Genomic DNA, 16,535 nt, shown 5'->3' on the forward strand with positions numbered 1-16,535 from the left:
CCCCTTCCAAAACCAAAATGGAGATCTTCGAAGAGAGCATGAAATTGTAGTATTATTCTTTTGAGGTAGAGACAAAGTGTGGTCCTTCGTGGCTGTTCCTGATCTGCCTTGCTGACTTTGTCAGACAGAGAATGGCAGAAGGTAGAAAAAAACCCAGCTATCTTATTTAATGCCAACTGACAGATAAAACTTAATCGATGAAATGGAAGTAATGGGAACAGTTGGGGGAAAGTAATCGTGTAATGCTGATGTTCTTGAGGGTAAGGGAAACTAAAGTTGGGTGTAGTTGAGTGCATGAAAACAGATTTTTATAAGCTCAGAGGAGTGATGATTGTGATTTCATTGTAGGAAGGCACTGTAGAGAAGAAAACGCTGGTTGGATGGTCCAGAGAAAAATAATTGCTCAGAATATGGCTATCACAAAATTCCAGTAAGGCAGAGAACAGAAAGCGTAAGCTATCCGACTTTCCCAAAACCGTAATAAGGAACTGAGAAAAAAAAAGGCAACATGTACAGGAAGTAGAAAGAGGAACAGGTCACCACGAAAAAGAATGAGCAGTTAGCCCAAAATTGGAGACCATCTTAAACAGAAAAGCTGAAACGCAGAATGAGTTGAAGTTGGTGAAAGATGCTAAGAATACCAAGAAGGACTCATTCAGGTATTTTCAAAATAAAAAGAAGAGAAAAAAAGTGGTTAACCAGCTGCTGAATGAAAATGGCAAGATACTGAGAAAGAATACTATAGGCAGAACTAATCAACTTGAATTATAATAGAATAACAGAGTTGGAATGGACCTTGGAGGTCTTCTAGTCCACCCCCCTGCTTAAGCAGGAGTTTCTATACCATTTCCAACAAGTGGCTGTCTTTTTTCTTCCTAAAAGACTCCAGTGATGGAGCACCCATAACTTATGGAGACAAATCATTTCACTGATCAATTGTCTTAACTGTCAGGAAATTTCTTCTTACTTCTATATTTATGTTTGTTCTTCTTCATGAAAGGATATATCTATTTCCTTGCAATGATGTATAGTCTTCAGTGCCAGATGAATTATCTCTGAGGGCCCTGAAGGAATTATCTGATGGCCTGATCGATCCTGGACAATGGATTAGCAGATTATTGGAAGAGGGCAGATATTGTAGTATCCCCAGAAGTGGTGCAAATGGAGTATATTGAGTTAAAAAGAAAAGTGGAGCAGAGGAAATAATAAAAATACTATTGTTGGTTTCTCCTACCCAGTCATTGAGAAGATGTGAATGAGCCCTCCCAAAACCAAGTATAGCTGTTTTTATTTATTTATCAAATTTTTAAAACTGCCCATCTGTCTCGCAAAGGTAGGTAGATATTGTCCTCTTCACCTGGAAATAATTTAGAGTGTATCATAAAATGAAAAGTATGCAGTTTTGAAAAAAAAATAGCGATCAACTAATACTCTGCAAACAGAAATAACATTCAAAATGATTCTTAATAGGCTAGATTAGTGGGGTGGAAATAACACAATTAAATTTACAGAGAATTAGAGCTAAATGCTTACGAAACATTGAATGCACAAATACAAAATGGGACCGTTCGGTTTGGCAGTACTATCTGTGAGAAGGATCTTGCAATAATACAGGTAGTTAATTACAAGCTGAATCTGAATCAGCAGTTTTTAGGTGACTGGAGGGGAGGGGGAAACAGAAGTAAAAGCCATCTTGACCGTCATTTATTTTCGAAACCGCGAGAAGCAGTTAATCCAGTTTATTTCATGTTTTAGTCACATTGCACCTTAGTTTTTTTTAACAAGCATTCTGTGGAATTGAAACTGATTCAGAGGCGATCATGAGTGTAGATATTTCAGTCCTGTGTCAACAGAAAGAAGGAGTTGACTTTTGCTTTCAGAAGAGTAGGTTGAGGAAGGGATGATAGCATCTTGAAGAACCTTTGTGGGAATGCCATCCAGAAGACACACACACACACACACACACACACACACAGGGCCCTGTTTTTTCCTCATTCCAGAGGGTAGGGCACAGAATAATGGATTTGACAATGTTAGAAAAATGTTTCTAAACAGCAGTCAAGAAACAGGAGCCAATGACCCAAAGTGATGGTGGTGTTTTAATTGGGATTCTGTAGAGGAGTAAGGAGTTGCATTTAGTCCAGTGGTGGTATTCTACCGGCTCCAGCCCGGTCCTGCCGATCCGGTAACAGCGATGAGCAGCGGAGACCAAACTGGTTGTCTCCACGTGTTGTTGGGCTCACCCGCCCGCCCGGGCTCCCACACTCACCTTTATCCTCTGAATTTGAAGCGCAGCTGCTTTGCGCGGCACAGGATAGCACCGCCCAGCAGCTGCTGAAGCAACTGGGATCGTGCAGGCTTGCAGGAGGTGAGTTAGAACACCTCTGCGTCTGCGCAAAGTGTGCATTTGGCACATGTGTGCACACAGTGTATGCACACGTGCAAAGCGCACCCACCAAGCCACGCCCACCGAACCGGTGGTAAAAATATTTGAATCCCACTGCTGATTTAGTCATTCTTTTCTCGAGCTGCATCGGTTCTGCTGATTTGTGGCACTATAGTAAAAACAACTGCCAGTATTTTTTGCAGCCTCATGAAAAGCAACCAGTGAATTTTAGTAAGTGGGCTCTCTAGAGCCGCGGTCCCCAACCTTGGCAACTTTAAGACTTGTGGACTCCAACTCCCAGAGTTCCTCAGCCAGCTTTGCTGGGAATTGGAGTCCACAAGTCTTAAAGTTGCCAAGGTTGGGGACCTCGGCGCTAGAGCACAAGTAGTTATGGAGTAGCGGTTGAAATTGTTTTGCAACCAGTTTTTTGTTTTGCTGAGGTTTTCTTTTTTTTACAAAAAGCAATTAATTAAAAATAGAGGCTGGTACTGTTCTGAAATGGTATCTTTTCCATAAAATACAGGTGGGCCTTGACTTAAGTTCATTTAGTGACCATTCAAAATTATGAAGACACTGAAAAAAGTGGCTTACGACCATTTTTCACACTCACGACTGTTGTGGCCTCCCCATGGTCATGTGATCAAAATCCAGATGCTTGGCAACTCTTTCATATTTATGTCTATGAGATTCTCAGTCATCCAGATCTAGTTCATATTTAATTCATAGTTATAACGGTTGCAGTGTCCCTGGGTTTGCGACCTTCTGACAAGCAAAAGCAGTTCGCCATATTACTAACGTAATAACTGCAGGGATTCACTTAACAAATGTGGCCAAGAAAATTTGTAAAATGGGATAAAACTCACTTAACAGTTGTCTCACTTAGCAACAGTTATTTTAGTCATAAGTCGAGAACTACCTGTATAGCTATTAGCAGCCAGTGAGTTAGTGGTTGCTGATGATTTAAAATGGACACTTGATAACAACACAGCATATGTTAATGTTCTTGGGTTTAATGGCACTTTTGGATGTTGTATTACAAAAGATTTTTAAAACTTGTGTGTTAATCACCTAAAACTTTTTGGGTAGTTGTTTTCCTGTTGTGTAAAATACATTGCCTAATTTTGTGGATGCAACATGCATTTGGCTATGTTCCTTTGTGGTTTGCATTATTACATGTATTATTATATGAGTTTTAAATGAGCACATACCGTATGCAAAGAAAGGGAAAAAAGGTATCCATTTTCAAATTTTATAGCAGTTATTTATTTATTTATTTATTTGATTTATATTGCCGCCTATTCGCCCATGGTGACTCGAGGTGGCTTACACAATGTAAAATCATATTTAAAACAAAAAATAAAAACAATAAAAACTAACAAAAAGAATCAAATAAATTAGTAAAGTGCAATAGAACAAAATTTGGGAAAACAAAAAAACAAAACAAAAAGCAAAAACCAACTCCGACCCCCCACCCCGACAACAGCAGATCACACGAGCCATTTGATGGGTTCTATCCCTCTCTGGGTTCCCCAGACCCGCTGGCAAAACCAGATCTTCAGTGCCTTTCAGTGCCTCACTAAGAGTATTAGTGAGGGGGCCATTCTAATCTCTGGGGGAATGATATTCCAGAGAGACGGAGCCACCACGGAGGAGGCCCTTCTTCTGGGTCGCACCAGGTGTATCTCCCTCAGGGGTGGGACCCGCAACATTCCCTGCCTCCTCGCTCTAATGGGTCGGGTAGATGTCACTGGCAAGAGATGTTTCCTCAGATAACCTGGACCCAAGCCATGAAGGGCTTTAAAGGTGACAACCAGCACCTTGAATTGCACCCGGAAGCAAATCAGCCACCAATGCAGCTCCTGCAGGAGAGGTGACACATGTGCACACCGGGGTCTGCATAAAACCATGCAGGCTGCTGCATTTTGCACCAACTGGAGTTCCGGATGCTCTTCAAGGGCAGCCCCATGTAGATCGCGTTGCAATAATCAAGACGGGAAGTGACCAGGGCATGAGTGACCGCTGATCCAGGAAAGGGCGTAACTGGAGGACAACCCACAGTTGCGCAAAGGCCCTCCTGGCCACGACCGCCACCTGCTCTTCGAACAGGAGTCGTGAGTCCAGGAAAATCCCTAGGTTATGCACAGGGTCTGTTTGGGGTAGTGCCACCCCATCCAAGACTAAAGGTGGTAATACTCCCTGAACCAACGAACCCCAAACCCAGAGCCACTCGGTCTTGCAAAGGTTTATATGCTGTATAAAAGAACAAAATTAGGTGGCTCTTTGAGGGTGTTTGTTTGCAGAGGAAAATGTCAAAATTAATATGACTTAAAAAGAATTTAAATAGATGCCAAAAAGAACCCCAAGACAATCTGGGGGAGTTGAATGGTCACTGCAGGCCCAGAATGCTGGCTTGCTTTCTGATGAGTGGGTGGGGGGAGTACAAACTAGGCTTTGCGGAATAGAGTGGAGACTCTGGGGAACAGTTGATAGAATAGAATAACTGGACTGTAGTTTTCTGACAGGATAATTCTGGGTGTTGTGGTCCAAATGCTCCTTGAAGGCACCTAATTGGAGAGGAAGCTAAATTGTAAAAACTATTTCTGGAAAGCCATAGTAAGTTCTCCAGTGTAGGTTTACAACACGGAAGTTCATTTTTGTTGTATTTATGGGAAAGGCGTTTTATACACTCTGCTGTCTTAGTTCCGGACTGAAAGTTTTCTTATTGTAGAGAAGGGAAATTGCAGGTAGTCCTCTGTTTATGACAGCAGTCAAGGGACAACCGTCATAAAAGAGTTATGTCAGGGGACTGCATCAACGTGGCAACAATCTTAGCAGACCTTGTTGCTAAGCAGGAAGCGAGGGAGGTGTTGCAAGGAGGTTGGGGGAGGCGCTCAAGCCACATGTTAATTGGGCGAGCCCTAACGCAGGTTGCGTAGCAGAGGTGAATGGGTGGTGAGGGAGGGTGCAAATGCAGGAAGGCTGGGGGGCTGGAAGGTACAGCACAAGGCCAAGAAGACTGATGGACGGATGCTGCTGCAGCAGAGAGCGGACGTAGCCAGTTGTGAGTTGAAGGTTTGGGAGGTCTGGTGGAGGCTTACACACGGGTGCAGGAAATCCAGAGGACAGCATGGTACAAACATAGGCCAGGGGTGGGAAAGGAGTAGCTATTCCCCACCCCCTCCCCTTTTCCCCTTTAAAAAAAATACTTTGTATTTTATCTGTCTTTGAAACTTAATAAAGTTGCTTATATTTTTACTGCATTAAAACTGCAGGTTCTGTTCAATGTTAAATGTAATAAAAAATATATTAATTTTATTGCATATTTTAAAAAAAGGAAGACCGTGGATGGATGGGGTGGCTGGGCACGAATGCAGGAAGGTGTGTGTGTGTGTGTGTGTGTGTGTGTGTGTGTACACGTATGTACACGTGGTGCAAGCTCAGAAAACACAGACTTACCAGAGGGACTTGCAAAAAGTCCCCCGTTGGCTTTTGGGGGGTGGGATAGCTGGCAGGGAAGATCACAAATGGTGATTGTACAACTATAGGATGCTGCAACCCTTGTAAGTCTAAGTTGGGTGCTAAATGCCCAGATTCCGTTCACAGGATTGCGGAGACAGAACATTGCTAATTTGTACAGTTTCCAAACAAATGATCAGTAAATGCAGAATACTTGTACTTAAAAAATTATGAGTCAAAGAAGCAAAAGATGTAAAGGGGCAGGGGAAAAAGCAGCACAGTTTGGGAACATAGATACTTCAAAGATTTTAACATCTGACAATATTTTCCCTCTGGCAATATTTAAAAAGCTTGTCAATTGAACTGGTAGCGGCAGTTATCTTTATTTAAGATTTCAGAATTTCACCTAAGTGAAAATGAAATAAAAGCTTCTATCTACATCATCAGTTCCCAATCTTTCCCTTTATGCCAGGGATGTCTAACCTTGGCTACTCTTTTGTGGACTTCAACAAGTCCATGCTGGCTGGGGAATTCTGGGAGTTGAAGTCCACAAGTCTTAAAGCGGCTAAGGTTGGACACCCCTTCTTTAATGGATCAGCACATCTGGCTTCTCCAAGCTTTTTACAAAAAGAAAAGAGCTTTCTTTGCAAGAGTTGCAGCCGCTACAACAATTGTTTATAGTTTGCAACCAAAAACACTCAAATAAAAACTAAGGCTATTTTTAAGAAACAAATGGTCAAAACAGTGTGAGATCACTTTATATTTTAATATTCCCATCCCAAATCTTGTAAGGTTTTGAGTGAGAAACCAAAATATTTGAGGCTTTGGGGATCTTGTAAGATTTTTAGTATATTTTTAAAGATTTATTATTGGCAGCTTCACGGGAAACACAGTTGAGGTCCTCCATAATCCCCTGCCTACAGGTGATAATTAATATTCGGCCGTTGTTAAAAAGCTTAGGGTACAAAATAAATTAGCAGCTGGAAATAAAAAGCAAATTTTATGTCTTCATGTGCTGTAAATTACAGCTCTCCCAAGGCAAAGATTTTGTAAAATTAGATTTAATGAAGCTGAATTTCCCAAATAATCCTTATTTCAAGTACCCTCTTAGTCCTTCCAGAGGGGATGTACTAGGAATCATGAAGAGGAGGGGTGGTCCTTCGGAGAGCAAAACCAACATCTTCAACCTCTGCTCCAGAAAACAGAAGATGTATAAATGGGCTTGATCAAGAATCGGGAGGCGGTAATGCAGTTGTTACTGCATGCTTCTCACGGTCAGTGAAGAGATTTGTCTTCTTGGTGGACCTTAGGAAAGCTCCAGAGGGATCCTTGATGCTCTCTGAGCTTGCTGATGTTTCATGACCCAACTAGGTAATGTTATCAGTGTTGGTGGGAAGTGGGATTTACTGTCAGTTTATATGCTGGTGTCTTGTTCTGTCAGTGTTGATGGGGATGCTCTTAAAGATTCTTTGGGTTCTCCTTTGGCAGTGTTTTGACTGGGGTGGTGTTTACTTGGTTGTTGGTCTGGTGTTAATTTTGGAGTTAAATCGATGCTCATCTGGGTGCTGATTGCTGGTGGACTCTTTTTCTCTCTTGGCCTGGTTGATAGTCTCTTTTGCAGAGTATAGATTGATCATCATCATCATTCTAGCCATTATCTATCCATTGCAAGATGAAGGCCTCTTCCACATGTTTCCAACCATGTTTCCAGTCTTGAGCTTTCTTTTGCCAATTGGGCCCGCCATACTTGCTGATGTCGTTGATCCATCTTGTTTCAGGTGTGTTTTGTGAATGCTTCCTGATCAAGTGTGATCCATTCGACGACTGCCTTGGTCCACCTGCCATCAGTTCTTGCATTGTGACCAGCCTGTTTCCACTTCAATTCTTTTACTCTCTTGATGGCATTTGTATATTTTGTTTGTTCTCTAATCCATGTGCAGGTCTTTCTATGATATGATTTATGTCTAATGATATTGATATTGATGGCTAATTTGTCAGAGTGCCAGGCTTCTAGAAATTCCCTAGCACTAGAGAATGCTTCCAGTCTGCCTTCAGGTGCTTTGGAGAATAGATTGACCCCCCTCTTCTTTGTGGCAGCCCCTGAGATATTGGACCACTGCTATCATGTTACCCCATCACACATATCCCACATGAAGTGTTAATGTTTTTATGTCGCTTATCCTGCTTGTTAAGCCTATTGTTACGTGCAGCTAATACTTTGCCAGGCTGTTCCCAGATGGTATCTCTGGATGCAACATCTTGAAGTCCTCCATCCTGTCTGTCATCCTGAGCTTTGCTCTTAGAAATGACATTGCACACAAAATCTGCAATCACCTGGCAGACAAGAGTGCTTGGTTGTTTAGGGGAGTGGTGTAGCTCACAAGTCCATTGTGCTGGTCTTCTTCAATCACAGCTTTTAGATGTAGAATCATAGGTCTGGAAGGGACCTTGGAGGTCTTCTAGTCCAACCCCCTGCCCAAGGCAAGAAACCTTATTCCATCTTGGATAAACGGTTGTCCAATCTTTTCTTGAAAACTTCCAAATGAGTGAGAATAGGCTTTGTTACTTTCCTTGATGGAGCTTGGAAATATAGTATTATCCGACAGACTTTAGCGCAGATGAACATAAATGAATCAAAGCAAAGTGTTTTGATCCCTGAATTCATACCTACCGGTAGTTTTGTCCTGTATTTACATGATACCTTTGCTGAGAGTACAAGGTCACAAATCTTTACAAGACACTGGTCAATTAGATTTAAATAGCTGAATTTAATCCTCTAAGCCTATTAAAGCAATAATATTTAGGCTACTATATTCAGCAGAGCTAATTGTAGACAATTTCTTGCTTTTTAAGTCAAATAAATAGGGAATGTAAATGGTTAAAAAATCTGTAATTGTGATAGATCTCACAAAAAATTGCTATCATTTGAGAAGCTTATCCTTTTCTTAATGAAATTGAGTTAGAAGATTTTTGGTTCTCATATTTCCACAGTGGGCTTCTAAATCCACATTTCATGTCCGTCGCTCATGCTGACCTCCCCTTCTTCAATTTACAGAATGATGAATTTTATGTTAACGAAAGAGGATGAAAGAAGCATTAAGTAACATCTATATGGCTGCTGCTTCCTCGTTTAATAAGTACCTTGCAAAAAAAAAGTAGACACTTGAACAGTGTATAGGATCACAAACACAACATGACTGATTTGGAATATCCATCTCATTACTTGCTGTTGTGGGTTCTTCCTCAATGGCAATATAGGTAGTCCTTGACTTACGAACACAGTTGAGCCCAAAATTTCTGTTGCTAAGTGAGATTTTATTTTGTCTCTTGCCACATTTGTTAAGTGAATCGCTGCAGTTATTAAGTTAGTCACATGGCTTCCCCATTGACTTTGCTTCTCAGAAGGTCATAAAATGGGATCACATGACCCCGGGACCCTGCAACCGTCATAAATACAAGTCAGCTGCCAAGTGCCTGGATTTTGATCACATGACCACGGGGATTCTGCAATGGTCATAAGTGTGGGGAAATGGTCATAAGTCACTTTTTTAAAAGTGCCATTGTATCTTCGAACAGTCACTGAATGAACTGTTGTAAGTCAAGGACTACCTTTATGTGAGAGATTTCAGCAAAAGTGCTGGGACTTAAGTAAGAGCAGCAGCTTCAGGTGTGATTCAGGGCTCCAGGCTGAAATATTTCCAGGCTGGTGGGGGTGGTTGAAATTGCTTTGAGTCAGTTAAACAGGTAGTCCTCGACTTACAACAATTCATTTACAGTGGCAGAGGAAAAAGTGACTTGTGACCATTTTTCACATTTATGATGGTTGCAGCATCCTCATGGTCACGTGATCAGAATTCAGACATTTAGTAACTGACTCATACTTATGACAGTTGCAGTGTCCCATTCTCATGTGATCCCCTTTTGCGACCTTCTGACAAGCAAAGTCAATGGGGAAGCCACATTCACTTGTGCAAAAGGCACTTTATAGAGATGTGAGCAGAGATTTTGACAAAAATACTAAGCAGTCAACTGAGGACTGCTTTCTTTTCATTCTGCACTGCTATCAATGCACTAAACGAAGTGTTTATGGAAACCCTTTTATTTATCCATTAATTTCCCTGATTTGTGCCTTAATCTTATCCTAGGGTTGTTTCTTTTTAATCTGTACTTTCTTATGGGATGAAAATTTGCTAGTAATTTGAGTAACTCATTGTTATTTCATTCCATGTTTACTTAGTCAACCCAGAGGGAGCTGTCCATATTTATTTATTTATTTATTTGATTTGCCAATTGTTTACAAGATAATAAGTATAAGTGTATACATAGTTGTGAATACATGAAATGGGTACATATAAGAAAAATAAAAGAATAAGAGAAACAATAGGACAGGGATGGTAGGCACGTTGGTGCGCTTTATGCACGCCCCCTACAGACCTCTTAGGAAAGGGGTGAGGTCAATAGTAGACAGTCTAAGGTTAAAGTTTTTGGGGTTTGGGGAAGAGACTACAGAGTCGGGTAGAGTATTCCAGACATTGACCACTCTATTGCTGAAGTCGTATTTCCTGCAATCAAGTTTGGTGCGGTTTACTTTGAGTTTGTATCTATTGTGTGCTCTTGTGTTGTTATGGTTGAAGCTGAAGAATTCATTGACAGGTAGGACATTGCAATGTATGATTTTATATACCATGCTTAAGTCAGACCGAAGACGGCGTAATTCAAGGTTTTCTAGTTCTAGAATTTCAAGTCTGGTGGCATAAGGTATTCTACAATGAGTAGAAGAGTGGAGAACTCTTCTTGTGAAATATTTCTGGACTTTCTCAATTGTGTTAATATCAGATACGTAATGAGGGTTCCAGACTGATGAACTGTATTCGAGTATTGGTCTAGCAAATGTTTTGTATGCTCTGGTTAGTAGTGTGATATTACCAGAGAAAAAGCTACGTAGGATTAGGTTAACAACTCTTAATGCCTTTTTGGCTATGTAGTTGCAGTGGGCTCTAGCACTTAGATCATTAGAGGTGAGTAATCCAAGGTCCTTTACAGATTCCTTTATTCCTGGCACTGTTCACATTATTTAATTTTAATTTAATTTAATTTTATATTTTATTTATTTTTATTATTTTATTTGTTTAGAAAATTTATATTGCCCTCTACTTGCACATGGCAACTCAAGGTGGCTTATAAGGACACAAGAACACCATATAAAAGAAATAAGAAAAAGAATAAAAAGAAAAAGAATAAAATAATAACACACACATACACACACATCCTGGTGACAACACATATTCATACTAGTCATTTGATGGGCTCCATCCAGCTCTGGATTCCCCAGGCCCATTGGCAGAAGCACATCTTCAGGTCCTTTCATAGAATAACAGAGTTGGAAGGGACCTTGGAGGTCATTTAGTCCAACCCCTGCTCAAGTGGGAGAGTTTATTCCAAATATTAGCCTCTACCTAGGATCGAACTCACAGCCTCCTGATTGTGAGGTGAGAGCTCCACCTCTAGGCCACCAGAACTGCCTTCTGAAATAGTGTTAGAGGGGGCCAGTCTAATCTCCAGGGGGATGATACTTCAGAGGGAGGGAGCCACCATGAAGAAGGCCCTTCTTCTGGGTCCCACCAGATATATCTCCTGACACAACATTTCTTTCCTCCCCGCTCAGTTGGGTTGGGTAGATCTGACTGGCAGACAACCTGATCCCAATCCATGAAGGGCTTTAAAGGTGACAACCAGCATCTTGAATTGCAGCTGGAAGCAAATTGGCAACCCATGCATTTCCGGTGGGAGAGGTGACAATATGTGCACACTGAGGTCTGCACAAAACCATGCGGGCCGCTGCATTTTGCACCAACTGGAGCTTCCGGATGCTTTTCAGGGGCACGTTGCAATAGTCAAGACGGGAAGTGACTAGGGCATGAGTGACCATGAGAAGGGATTGTTGGTCCAGGAAAGGGTGCAACTGCCTGTGGAATGCTGTGCTAAGCACATTGAGCTTCATGAAACTTTACCACTTTCTGAATTTCATCATAAAGTAGGTTTACAAGTGTTACACCTTTGATTGTATAGATCTTTATACTGTCAGTGGAATCCCTCTTCCAATTTCCATACACCGATGGCGCTAGTTGAATTTCTGTATTATTGTTGTTGTTGTTGTTGTTATTGTTATTATTGTTATTATTATTATTATTATTATTATTATTATTATTATTATTATTATGGCACAAAATGGTTTAGCACTGTGACAAACATTTGGAATGGTCAGAAATCTGATAGATCACCATTCCCTTTTGTTCTGTCTTTAGGAGAATCTTGCTCACATATCTACGAAGATTTAACTCCAGGATCCACACCCGGGATCTGTTTTGTTTGTTTCACAAGGACGGCATTGTTTCAGTAAGTGAAAGTTCTTTTATATTTTTCAGGGCTTGCAAATAACACACAGGCAGATGATACAGAAGAAATCAAATGCGTGACTTTGATTCTTTAAATGCACCTGGCTGAGAATCCTCAGCGTAGCTGACGATAGAAACAATATTTTCTAAGTATCATCTGTTGCCAAAACTGGCACTTTAATCAAAGAGAGGAGTATTAGGTATATTCCCTGCCTTTTTTATATATATATATAAAAAAAAGAAGGCAGGATAAAATCTAAAAAAATAAAGGAAAAGCAGCACAGTACACCAGATTGCAAAGTCAAATAACTTACAGCATTATTCGTTTAGCAAGTATTGACACAATTATTCCTGACTGTTTGCATTGCAGTGGTCTGATGCTGCAATCAGTGGTCTAGTGTTGCAAAGTAAACATCTGCATGTAGGAGTTAGTATATTGTGCTGAAAAAGAGTTTGTAGTCAAAAAGACTGCATAATAGTTAAATGGGTTCACCATCACTGCTCTGCGCCAAACCTGGGATTTCTTTAGACTGCTCTTAATCCTCTGTAATTGTCATCTGTTCTTACATTCATAATAGTTTTTATATGTATTTACTACATTGTAAGCCACCCAGGATTGACACAAACTGCAAAATGAGCACTATATAAATTAGGTTCCCCCAATTCAAAATTCCCTGGAAGGAAATGTATTTTGACTGCTCCAAAGGTATCATTTATAACCGAGCAGGAGCAGTGGCTGAAGAAAATCAGTTAAACATGTTTAATTGATTTTTAGATTTTAAAGATTAAAAATAACTTAAAAATTAAAAACGATCAACAAAGTGTGTAAAAGACAGTCATTGCTGATGCAACCACCATAGAATGCATAAATTATGGATGGGGCTTGTTTACAGAATCTAGAAGAAAACTTCTGTTTTTCCTATTATTTGAAACATCAATGGTTTCACCATCCCATAAAACAAAATGGTTAGATTTGTCGGGTGAGGAAACCTAAATACATTATTAGCTTTAAAAATGAATACTGAAGTATAATTTGATCTTTTGCCGTTGTATCTCTCAGATATGCCCAATTATGCATCTCTGATAATGTGAAAATATTTACAGTGTGTTCTTCTAGACACGGTTTTGCCTACATTGTGGACATGTTACTTACAAAACGATTGTTGTAGTGAGGGTAGCTGGTTACAGCCAGAAGTTAAATAGATTCCGTCTTGAGAGATCCTTGCTGCTTCTCTGAGCTTGGTTATTTAGTTGCAGACATTTCATTACCCAATTAGGTAACATCATCAGTTCTAGAAGGAAGTGGTGTGTGGAGAAGAGAAGGAGGATTGTGGGGTCCTTGGTGCTCTCTGAGCTTGGTTTTTTTCTTGCAGATGTTTTATTACCCAACTAGGTAACTTCATCAGTGCTAGAAGGGGGGAAGAGAAGGGGACAATGATGATCATTGGGGAACACATCAGGAATTATAGGCCTGAATTAAACACATTATTCCAGTATTTCTCAAGCTTGGGAACTTTGAGGTGTGTGGACTTCAAGCAAAGCTTGCTGGGGAATTCTGGGAGTTGAAGTCCACACACATCTGAAAGTTGTCATAGTTGGGCATCCCTGGTCTAGCTATTGAACTGATTGCAGGTGACAAAAACTCCACCAGGGATATCCAATCCTAGGTGATGGTATAGTATGCCACCTGCATTACAGGTACACAATGTTAGTCTTCCCTAAAATTCTGGGAGCTGGAGCCCCACATCTGCAATTTGCCACAGTTGAGAAACATCCTGTTAATCTGTCATTTAAACATTGGAATAAATGCTCTGAAAAGCATGGATAAAATAGAGGAAGGTTAGGGTTTTAATTCAATCATACTGCTTGGTAGACAGTTAAAAGTGGGCTGTTTAATCCCAGAGATTATATTTCTTTGTGCATTCAGAGAGAATTCTCCCAGGCTAGAAACCATAACAGATGGAGGGCAAGCACTTAGCATGCCACCTGCATTAAAGGTACAGAATGCTACCGACTTAAAAATCCCAGGCTTATTTGTGACCTCACATATAAAATCAGTGCACATAAATTTACTCATTAGCCCCCTCCCCTCAAAATCAGGAATTGGATGGAGTCATCCCTGGCTGAAAAGTACTATTAAGGCAAAAGCTTTTGTGAGCTTCAGCTCAGATGCCTAGAAAGGCTAGCTGGTTAGCGGATTTAAACTGAGAAGGGGGAGAGGGACAGACAGGTTGATTATGCAAATACAGATTACATGTGAGACAAAGTCCATTATCCATTAACAACTAATGTGTTTAAAAACCCACTGTATTTGTTGAGACCTTTGGAGATAGCAGAAAATCTTTCGATCTATGTGGGTTGATTGATTGATTGTTTATGCCCCACCTTTATTATTTTTACAAGTAAGGCAGTAAATATATCCAAAATATCCTCCTTGGGAGTGGGTTGGTCTGAGAGAGAGTGACTGGCCCAAGGTCACCTAACTGGCTTCTCATCCAAGAAGCTATTTTAGTTCATTTGGACTCAGTTGTGTTTGTGACTCAAGGACTACCTAGTAGTCAGGAAAAGTGTACCAGTCTCCTGAATTTTGACTATTCTAGACCAATGGGTGTCAATCATGTCACGGGCTGGATCGTGATGTTTTTTGCCTTTGCAGAGCTGGAGTGGGCGTGGCCTGTGCATGACAGGCCAGTTTGACAGGCCTGTTCTAGATTATCCAGTCATAGCTGAAGAAGCTTCTTGAATGAGAAGCAAAATGTCTTCAAAGAAAAAACATGAAAGTCCAGTTGCTTCTTGAAAAAGCACCTTTGGAACAACTATTCTAGACCAGGGGTCTCCAACCTTGGCAACTTTAAGACTTGTGGACTTCAACTCCCAGAGTTCCTCAGCCATACTCTCACAACTCACTCCCTACAATGCCTATATAGTCATGAGGCTCCAGAAGTAAACTTCTTGGCATTTAATTTCATTTGGCTGAGCACTTTTTCCTTCAGAAAACCCTGCTTTTAACTTTTTTGAGACTGTAATGCTGGAAATCTAAAACCAGGATGAAAATAAAATGGAGTGTTTAGAGAAAAGAGAAGAAGAAGAAGAAGACAGTAAAGGAAGATTAGCTTCAGATTTTTCCCTGCATCCTATTCACAACTTGATGACTAGAAATTACTTTGCAGGTGTTTGTCCAAGACCCATGACCCCAAACCATAATCTGCTGTCCAATAGGTAGTTTTGGCCAACATACCACTATGAACTATTGGCAAAAAAAAAATAACATCCTTGAAAATTTTGAATATTGCCATTCTGCTTTTCAAAAATGGTTTATGAAGCTTTGATTGAACAGATCTGGATGTCTTTGTAGCTAGTTAAGCCTTATATGACATGGCCTATACATTATACAGGTAGTCCTTGACTTAAAACAGTTTGTTTAGTGACTGTTCAAAGTTACAATGGCACAGAAAAAAATGACTTACAGCCGTTTTTCATACTTACAACCATTGCAGCAGCCCCATGGACATATGATCAAAATTCAGATGCTTGGCTAGTGGTTCATATTTATGACGGTTGCAGTGTCCCGGGGTCGCATGATCCACTTTTGCGTCCTTCTGACAAGCAAAGTCAGTGGGGAAGCCAGATTCCTTTAATAACCATATTACTAACTTAACAAATGCAATGATTCACTTAACAACTGTGGCAAGAAAAGTCATAAAATGGGGGCAAGCTCACTTAACAAATGTTCCACTTAGCAACATAAACTTTGGAGTCAATTGTGGTCACAATTTGAGAACTACCTGTACTAAATCATAGCCAGTTTTAGCCACCATTCATCAATTTCATGGCACCAAATTAAATTATGGCTCAATGTAATGTTTGAATCCATTTACTGAATTACAGTAGATGAGGTTGAGAAAGCTGTGTATGATTACCTCTTTGTATGTGATCCTTGGAAATCAAACAAGGCACACCGTAGTGTTACTATTGGCATTCTAGCCAATTCCTTTTTATTTAATCAATTTCTTAGGCTGCCCATTAATCTTTTAACTGAAAACAGCAATAAGAGATGATGGTGGAGAGGAAAAAAGCAAGATCAAACATACTGCATTTAACCAAATACAGGCAGTGCTCGACTTAGCCCTTAGCCCTCGATTCATTTAGTGACCATTCAAAGTTAGAACAGCATTGAAATAAGTGACTTACGACCATTTTTTCACACTTATTATCCTTGTAGCATCTCCATCATCCTGTGATCAAAATTCAGGATATTGGCTACCGCTGTGTATGTATTTATGACTGTTGCAGTGTCC

At 40.4% G+C, this 16,535-nt stretch overlaps 1 protein-coding gene across 1 annotated transcript in view; it reads left to right on the forward strand.

Moving 5' to 3' along the window:
• Nucleotides 1–637: 637 nt before the first annotated feature.
• The window catches only part of DNAJC5 (DnaJ heat shock protein family (Hsp40) member C5), a 47,664-nt gene continuing 31,766 nt past the window's right edge, over nt 638–16,535 (forward strand). Inside the window, exons 1-2 of the mRNA XM_087962409.1 lie at nt 638–659; nt 12,148–12,238. The gene's annotated coding sequence lies outside the window, so the exon portion shown is untranslated. The remainder of the gene's footprint in view (nt 660–12,147; nt 12,239–16,535) is intronic.

The sequence above is a fragment of the Notechis scutatus genome, chromosome 3, assembly GCF_049901735.1.
Source record: "Notechis scutatus isolate UNSWTSFEM ecotype Mainland chromosome 3, rNotScu1.2, whole genome shotgun sequence".
NCBI lineage: Eukaryota > Metazoa > Chordata > Lepidosauria > Squamata > Elapidae > Notechis > Notechis scutatus.